This window comes from Zingiber officinale, chromosome 10B (genome assembly GCF_018446385.1).
Source record: "Zingiber officinale cultivar Zhangliang chromosome 10B, Zo_v1.1, whole genome shotgun sequence".
Taxonomy (NCBI): domain Eukaryota; kingdom Viridiplantae; phylum Streptophyta; class Magnoliopsida; order Zingiberales; family Zingiberaceae; genus Zingiber; species Zingiber officinale.
The window spans coordinates 87031714-87041430 of record NC_056005.1 but is presented as its reverse complement, the minus strand read 5'-3'; the positions used below and the strand labels follow the sequence as shown (position 1 = coordinate 87041430).

Sequence of the window (9717 nt, the reverse complement as noted above, 5' to 3'; positions counted from 1 at the left end):
CATTTTTATTACTGTTAAAAAAATTTTCTTTTAAAGAAAATAACAGAAGCGACCCTATTCTATTTTTTATCTCAAAAACATCCTTATCAAAATATTTTATTTTTCATATAAAAAATGTCAATTCTGATCCACAATTGCTCTAATATAGAGAGTAATTTTGTTTTTTCCAAATTTTGTTCCATTAAAATATTATTATTTCAATTTAATTACAATTGCTTCAACTCTATTAAAATTGTTAGATTAATACTATAATAATTGATAATGTTGTTTGTGCAGGTCTCAATTTGGCGTAATCTCAGTGTAGTTGAAGACAACTGTATTTGTTCACCTCTTTTCGGTATTCCTAAGTTCATTAATATGCATTTAATGATCTGTATATAAAGTTAGCTTTAAATAGTTAATTAATTGCGTTTCTTCTTTTTGATAAGCTGTTCTTTGTTGTTTGGTCTTCAATGATAAGATTTATCTCTTTTAATAATGTTTAACTAAATAGCTGAATTCAGTTAAAATGCAGAATGAGCGAAGTTGGATGTATAACAAGAATTCAGGTATAATGCAGAATGAGGAAGAGGAGGCGGAGGAGGAGGATGATGATAATCATAATGATGACTTTGATTTTTGATGATGGGTAAGTTTTGTTAGCTTATTTAAAAAAATTTTCCATAATTATGTATGATGATTATTTGTCTCATGTTTACTGTTTTACACATTAATCAATGGCTTGTTAACTTTTCTAATTTTTATTTTAATTAATATTGTCAATTTATTTTTAATAGGGTTGGTAAGGCGAACTAAAGGTCTGAGAAAAAAGTAAGTATTAAGTAACATGTTAAACTTTTAATTTTATTTATTTATTTATTTTTTAATTGCTTTTAATTTATTGAAATTTGTTACTATTGTATTATTAGTTCAAATTGCAAATTATGATTAGAGTTTACCTAGCAACCAAGTAACCATGATTACTAAAACACTTGTATCACGAAAAAATTAAGTTTAATTAGTTTGTGTTTTCTTCATTTGAGCTATTTTCATATGTTAGGAAATTTTAAGAATATCTTTCATGCTCTCCATGTGTCATGGACATAGAATATTTGTAGCTATTGATTGATATGGTGAAATAGGTATTATTATAACAATTTGATGTGCCATTTATATTAGGTTGTATCATATTTACGATACTTTTACTTAGCTTCAAGATACTTCTTATAATTTTATGACATGGATGATTCATATCGTTGGTAAATAGGGCATTTATTTGAATGTTTAAGGAATTTCACAGTTATGTCTTGTTTCCAATCTTTCTTGTTGCATGGGCATATCGTATCATATTTATAATCTTTCTTGTTACACATGATCTGGTTTATTTGTTTGTTGTTATGTAGGCAAAGGAGATTTGAGGGGGTGCAAAGCTTTTGTGGCAGACGAAGATGACTTGATGTATTCTTAGTTTATTTACCTCCTTGGATGGATGATGGATTTATATAACATTTGATTGTTGAACTTTATAATATTTTCTAGAAGTTTGAACAAGATAGATCTTGTAAAATTTGTTGAGATCTTTATGTTTGTTGAATTATGAGTTGATCGAGTTCAATTATTACTCCTGTATGTGAAATTAGGATGTGTTGAATGTATATAATATGTTATTTGAATTTGGTGTTTATGTATCTATGGATTGAATTATAGAAAGAAATTTAATTTGGAAAAAGAATTTAATATTAGGGACGAATTTGGCGACGAAAACGATTTGTTCCCACTCTATCGTAATCCTCAATAATTTTGCGACAAATTTATTTTCGTCCCAGAATCTGGGACGAATATGTGGATTCGTCCCAGAATTTGGGACGAATTCTGGGATGAATCCACAAAATTCGTCCCAGATTTTGGGACGAATTTTGGGACGATTCCACAAAATTCGTCCCAAAATTCGTCCCAGATTCTGGGACGAATTTTGGGACGAAAATTTATTTATTAATTAAATTAGTATTTTTGTTCCCAAATTCGTCGCAAATGCTTATGAAAATTATCAACGAATTTGGCTACGAATATTGAAGTCATTGCCAAATTTTGTTGCAAAATACGTTGCCAATTTTGCAAAAAATTTATTATTTGTTGCAAAATTAGGGACAAATTTGGCAACAAAAAAAAATTTGTCACTGAATTCGTCCCCAAATTCGTTGCAATATTAGGGACAAACTTAGCAACAAAAAATAATTTGACACCGAATTCGTCCCCAAATTTGTTGCAAAAATAGGAACAAATTTGGCAACAAAAAATTATTTCCTCCGAACTGAATTCATCCCCAAATTCGTTGCTAACTTTGCAACAAAAAATTATTCGTTCCTTTTTTGCGACGAATTTGGGGACGAAAATTTTATTCGTCGCCAATTTTGTCCCCAAATTCGTTGCCGAATTTGCATCAAACCATAATTCGTTCCAAAAGTTGGCATCAAAGATTTTGGGACGAAAATATTTTCGTCCCTGATTTCGTCCCAAAAAATTTTGCAACGATTTTTTTTTTTTAAATTTGTCCCAAAATTCGTCCCAAAATGTCTTATTTTTTGTAGTGAGCACTTACAGTAAGTGAGGTACGTACTCTTTCACCTGAGCACTCTTTTAAGTTCATTAAAGTACTTTCAAAAGATTTAGTAAAAATAGAAAAAGAGAATGCTGAGTTAAACAGAATGTTAGATAACTTGAAATCAGAAAATGAAAAATTAAAATTACAAATTGAAAATTTGAAAACAGATACATGTTGTCAAAAACCAAAAAATTTTCAAAAGTCAAAACTTAAGATTTATGGAAAATTAAACTGGTACATCAGAAAATATTAAGGACAACTTAGACGAATACCTAAAGGATATGTACCCCCCATATATCTAACTAACCCAGTAGGAAGGAACCTCTATTGGGTTCCAAAATCATATCTAGATTAAACCTTCTATTAATCAAGGCTTTCAGAAGAAATTAAATGTTTAAATTTCTTAAAAGGCTTTGTCTAGAAGTGGTTGATGATCCAATAACCAAGAAGGTCTAGTGCCTCGCCACAACCTAGAAGTTGATTATCGAATTAAATGTTTAATTGACAAACTAATAAGCAATTAAAATAATGCTTTTAAATTCTTATCAACTATTTAAACATTTCAAATTCTTTTTGGAAATTTCTAACTTGGAAATTTCTTCAAATTTTGTTTAACATGAAAATTTGAAAATTTGTAACTTGAAAATTTTTATTCGGAATTTTTTAAAAATATGTACATTGATTTTTTTGATGTGATCAAAGGGGGAGAAATAGGTACAAGTTTAGGGGGAGAAAATTATTATAACTTCGAAGAATATATTTTTTAGCGTAGAAAATTTTTAATTTAAATGTTGTAATTTCTTTTATTACAATTTTTATGATTAAATTATTAGTATGGTAATTTCTTTAAATTATTACTTGTTTGTTTTACTCTAACTTGAACTTGGGTTGATGCACATCAAAAATGGGGAGATTGTTAGACCCCGTGGTTGTTTTGATGTGATCAACCAAGTTAGGTTAGGTCCTGTCTTATTTTGATCTCTGTGTCTAAGTGTATAGGAGCTTAAGAGCACAGGAAGTCGAACGAAAGACGCAGCTGGCGAGAAGGACGGCACGGGAAGTGAGCTGACAAGCTCGGTGCATCCTAAGGATGAAAGAGCTGCGGAAGAGTACACCGGTGGGCGAGGAGAACATACGTGACGTTCGAGGGACATGAAGCCAGAGTATAAGCCTGCTCGAGGAGAAGGCCGAAAATTGGGTTCGAGTGAGCCCTATTTCAGTTGGCCGCAAGCACCCAAGCGATCGGAGCTTCGGAAGAAGAAAAGGAGTGAAAAGAAGCTGGAGTTATTTATACGTTGTAGCATTGAGGGTGCCATCCATATTGAGGGTGCCCTCCACATTAAGGGCGACCTCCACATTAAGGGTGTCCTCCATGGCGTTAAGGGCACCCTCAACCCAGTCAAAGTGACCATTTTACATTTGGATAAAATTTTATCCAAATGCCATGCTGGAGGCGCCCTCCATGCTTATAAGAGGCACCCTCAAGCCGAAGATAGAGTTTTCAGGCCCTATAAAAAGGGCCCTAGAGCTAGGAAATTAATTATTAACTCTTGTACTAACTTCCTAGCAACTACTTAAGATTTTATTGTATAAAAGGTTTCTTCACCTTCAGAGAAGGAAATTCTGATTGAGCTTTTTAACTGCCTTGGATTAACAACCACCTAGGTTGTAATCAAGTCAATCCCTGGGTCTTTTCTTTAATTCTGTTCTTTTATTTTTATTTATTATTGTTGCACCTTAAGATTTGAAAGAATGAGGAGGGTATTTTTTTTTGTTTCAGGCAATTCACCCCTCCCCTCTTACTGGCCAGCTGCACCAACAACAATCTCTCCCTTTTCAAGGTAGATCAACCTAAGTTAAGATAGGATAAAATAAGACATTAAATTAAATTACTATGCAAGTTTAAAACATTAGATATGCAATATTTAAAAATGTACCTTCCCCTTAAACATAGCTTCTAACTCTCCCTCTTTGATCATATTAAAAATAGGAGTTTTACCAAATTAAATTGAAATTAAAGTCCAAGGAATACACGTATAGTGATTAACACTTAAAAAAATTTAGAATTTATTCTCGACATTTTGATTCTTTTTATAATTAAAAAGCAATTTTCAACAAAAGTAATTTAAAAGTTATTTTATTTGTTGAAAAATTATGAAACTTTTTATAAAGGTTAAGAGGACATGTCCAAAGTAGTAATAAAATTTTCATAAAATCAATTTAAGCAGTAAAAAAATTATTTACTACAAAAAAACAAATTTTACTTAAAATTCTTAAAAAATAGTTTTGAAATTCAAAAAATAGTTTTAAAATTAAAAAAATCTTGAGAATTTTTTTAAGACTGTAGTTGGGTAATTTTCCAAAATTTATTGTTTAAGAATTTTTTAATATTAAAAATTAGTATTTGGATAAATAATTCATAGAAAATTAAATATTATTCAAAAAATTTTAAAAATATTTTGTTGGATAGAGAATATTATAAATTTTTATGAAAAAAATAAATTTTATAAAAATAACTCTATGAAATATTTTTAAATTAAAAAAATATAATATGATATTTGTAACAAAAATCATAAAAAAATATTATGTTAAAAAAAATTAAAAAAAAATCTCCAAATAGGAAATAAAATCCTCTTTTTTGGAATAATTAATACCTAATTAGTTTTGAACAAATTGTATGAGGAAATTTATTTTATCACAGTAGGTAATAAAAAGGCACATATTCAACCAAATTAAAATTAGAAATATGCACAACTTAAACTAAGCATGATTTTGGAGCCCAATATAGGTTGCTTCTTACTCGATTGATCAAGTATTTTCTAGGGTTGTATGTTTTTATTACTTTTATGATTTGATCCCTATGAAATCTATAATATCAATTTAATCCTTGCGAATATCTAGAATTTGAGCATGCAGAATTTTTTAAATTTTATATTTGTTCTTTTAAATTAGTATTTTCAATTTTTTATTTTTCGAGATCCTCTATTAAGCAAGATTTTGCCAAGATTCTTTTTATTTCTAAATTCTCCTTTTTAAAATTTTCATTTTTAGTTTTTAATTTGTATATTGATTTAATACCATAATATAGTTGATCAGGAGGTAAGAGGCATACCTCACTTACCATACCGTATTTGAAGCTTGATTCTCCCCTTGCTTCACTGTATTCATCTGAAATAGCTTCCCTTTCATCGATGCTAGCTTCTAAGGTGCTTTATTCTTCATGGCAAGTCATCAGTGCTAGTCCTGCATATGCTTCTATTTTTGACTCGGATGATGAGCTTTCGTCCCAAGTGACCTTGAGATTCTTGTGCTTCTTTTGTTTGGGTCTCTTGTCTTTTTCCATTTTGAGTTCTTAGCAGACCTCTTTTCTGTGTCATTCTTTTTGACATTGGTAGCATCGAACCTTTCTTCTATTTCTTAGAATTTTTTTGTTATGCATTTCTTTAAATTTATTAGGTCTAAAAAACTTTTTAAACTTCCTACCATGTAAGTTTCTTGGTCTCCTTCTAGATCTGTGTCTGACTAGGATTAGTCCTTTTTGGTGGCTTTTAGTGCTAGATTCTGGCTTGACTCTTTTATTATACCTGCACATTGAGTTTCATGTAATTCCAAAGTAAAAAATTATTCCTCTAGGGTACTTACCTCTAGATCCCTCGAGATGTAGTAGGTGTCTATGATCGAAGTCCATTCTAGAGTTCTGGGAAAAGCGTTGAGTGCGTAGCATATTGAGTCCCGATTGATTACCATTTTCCTGAGGTTGACCAGTCTGGTGATCAGCTCCTTAATCTTCGTAGGTAGTTGGACTACCTTCTCACCTTTTTCCAGATGGATGTTCATTAGCTTGCTCCGAAGAATGTGTAATGACCTGGCCCCTCGGCCCCATTGGACGCTCTAAGGTGGCCCCTCGGCCGTGCCGTTACTCACTAGATCTTCCCACCCCTGGCTAGTGAATTTTTGCCTTCCATAGGAATCGAACTCTAGACTTCCAGGATAGAGTTTATGAATCCTAGTAGCCAAGTGAGCGGCCTTTTTATGTAACGACCTGGCCCCTCGGCCCCATTGGACGCCCCAAGGCGGCCCCTCGGCCATGTCGTTACTCACTAGATCTTTCCACCCTTGGCCAGTGGATTTTTGCCTTCCCCAGGATTCAAACTCTAGACCTCTAGAATAAGTACTTGAGTTTATGAATCCTGGTAGCCAAGTGAGCGGCACTCACTTGGCTACCAAGATTCATAAACTCTAATACTTATCCTGGAGGTTTAGAGAATGTCCCATCATGCAAGCTTTGCTTCAAATGTTCTTTCATGGAGTTCCAGGAACTACACCAAGAGTTCTTTTGCTGATGTATAGCTTCCGATGTGATTTACTTCTTGAGGCGGTAATACACTTAATAAGTGATATTCCGCTCTACTTATGACTATGAAATTGCTTTCCTCCTTCTTTATCCAGAGGTACTCTTCTTTCTCTATGCCTTATTGATCTTTGGGAACTACAAAACTATACTTAATTATTAAAAGAATTTTAAAGTCAGCTTTTAGGAATACCTCCATTTGATGTTTTCAGTGTATGAACTCCCCCTCGAAATTTAGCAGGACGAGGCTTGGTCTGACCATTGATTTCTTTATTTCGGTCGACGGTTAGTCCTTTTAAAGCATCCTCACTCTGATACTAATTGTTGATCCTCTAGCGGCTGGCTAGATGGGGGTGAATAGCCCTAAAAAGATACGAATACCCTTTCTCAATCTTCGAGTTAAGTTAGGAAAATACTTGTATAACAACCAAAAGTAAATACATAAATTAAAAATAGAGACAAGCGAGTTTACTAGGTTTGCAATCAGAGAATTTCTAATCCTAGATAAATGAAGCTCACTAAAATCTCCTTTGGGCAAAGTAGCCTCTTTACAATGTTGACAGGTCACAAAAGTTGTAGAACAAAAAGAGAATTCATTTACAAGTGTTGTGTTCTAACTATAGAAATTAGGACTATATTTATAGACCTGATCTGGGTGGGTGCTTGGGTATGGATAAAATTTTATCCACAACATAAAAGATCGGCGACAACGTGGCATAGATACGTTTTCTGGTCTGGGTGCCTAGACTAGGTCCAAGCGCCTGGACCAGGCTAAACCAGGCCTCAACCAGGGCACAAACTCGGGGCGCCCTAGCTGCCCTAGGGGTTTCAGGAGCCCCAACCCAGTCCAAGTGCCCAGACCAGGCTGGACAATCAAAATCTTGTTGATTCTCTCGTTTCTCCCATTCTGGTTCTGTTACCTTGAGTGATTTCGGCCATCCAGAATAGGGCTCACCTAAACTCATTTTCCTGCCTTCTCGAGTAATGTTTCGCTCTGGCTTCTCATCCTTCAAAATCTCTGTGCACTTTCTTCTCATCCACCAGCGTACTCTTCTGCAGCTTCTCGTCCCTCAAACACACTAAGCTAGTCGACTCTCTCCTGTGTCATCCTTCTCTCTAGTTGCATCTTTCGCTTGACATCTTGTGCTCCTAAGTCCTTGTACACTTAGACACAAGATATCAAAAAATAATAGAACCTAACTTGACTTGGTTGATTACATCAAAATCTCCATAGGGTACTTACAAATTGAATGATAAGTAAGGTGCACTGGGGTGAATTGGAATGTATACAATGCCCCACCTATGCTAGGACCACACTAGAATTTTTGAGCTCATTAGAAGTTAAGGTCCTAATGGGGAGGAGTTGTGTTGAAATATCAATTAATATTGGATTGTTCAATGATGATTATAGATGGACATTGAAGTAATTTAATTTTTGTTTTGGATTTCCTTATGGGGGGGATAGGAGGACGCATAGAGATTTTAATGCAATTGTTTTTTTTTTTTGGTGTGTGTGGGGTTGGGGGGGGGGGGGGGGGTGGGGTTAGTAGAGATAGGTGGATATGACCCTTCGAGTACTAGGGCCTCACACTTACAAAATCTTGTGATCTGTTATATGCATAGGTGATGGCAAATAACATTTTTGGAAGAGGGGACAATGAAGGGGTTGTGAGACTCAGTGAGCTCTTATGTTTATGGATAATATTGCATCGAGGGGATATTGATTATGGGCCACACTTCGCTAGACACTTAAACAAGGTCAGGAGAGCCACTACTAGAATGGGATATATCACTTATATTGCTCAAGGACATGGATATGATTTGAGTAGGTTAGATGTCGTAGAAGGACATTCCAGCATTGATATAGGGGCATTGCTATCTTCTAGGATGATTGTCCATGATGGGGATACATTCGGACTTGTACTTAAGGATCGTGCCCATTTACGCTACCTAATGTTGAGTAAACCACTATAACCAACCTTGAAAACTTGAGAATGTCATGAATTTCACCTATTCCTCAGTCTAGTGAGCTGCATATGTCCCCCTTGGAGAGGCCACATGTTCCTGTGACTCACCCTGATAGAGATCCACACATTGAACCTATTGTCCCCTCTTTTCCTTATCCAGAGCATTTTTCAGGACCTAGTACATATGATTTCTCTATCTTCCATTCTAGTCTTGATAGAATCCATGCAGAATAAGTCGCTATAAAGCAATTATTGGAACAACAATGGGGAGCATAGACCAGTGGGTTTGATGGCTTCACAAGCCATTTCTAGAGAGGTGAGGCTCATTATCAGGAGGCATAGCCATATTTTCAAGCTAACTCTAGTAAAAGAGAAGAGAAGGTAATTGAATGGGAAGAATAACGAAAATTCCAAAATTAAATGTAGTAGTTTATGGGAGAATAAAGAGAGTAATGGCAATGGGTACAAAGGTCACTGTGAGAGGGAGGAGATGACAGCTGCTCAAGCTAAGCATGTGTACCTTTGGCATCATGCATACAACTATCAAGGCTCAAGAAGTGGTGCTTTAGGTTTTACTTTCCTTTTTGTTTAGTGTGAATCAGTTGTCAAATTCATGTTAGGATGGCTTAGGCTTGTTAATCTTTTACATATGAGATGGAGCATACAATGCATTGAGTAGTCCTTTGAAGCATGTTTTATATGGTTATGATTTGATGATAACATGTGGATATATTTTCTAAAAATTTTGGTGATTCATTTTCTCTTATCTAGAATTGCACATAAGTGTTGTTAAGTCAATTGATATTTCACCATTTGCT

General features: G+C 34.1%; 1 long non-coding RNA gene across 1 annotated transcript; it reads left to right on the top strand.

Annotated features, from left to right (window-relative positions):
• The first annotated feature begins 275 nt into the window (after positions 1–275).
• On the top strand, positions 276–1594 carry LOC122030092. The gene is made up of 4 exons (XR_006125308.1): positions 276–337; positions 504–628; positions 777–810; positions 1383–1594. It is a non-coding gene; the product is annotated as an uncharacterized LOC122030092 (long non-coding RNA).
• Positions 1595–9717: the final 8123 nt, after the last annotated feature.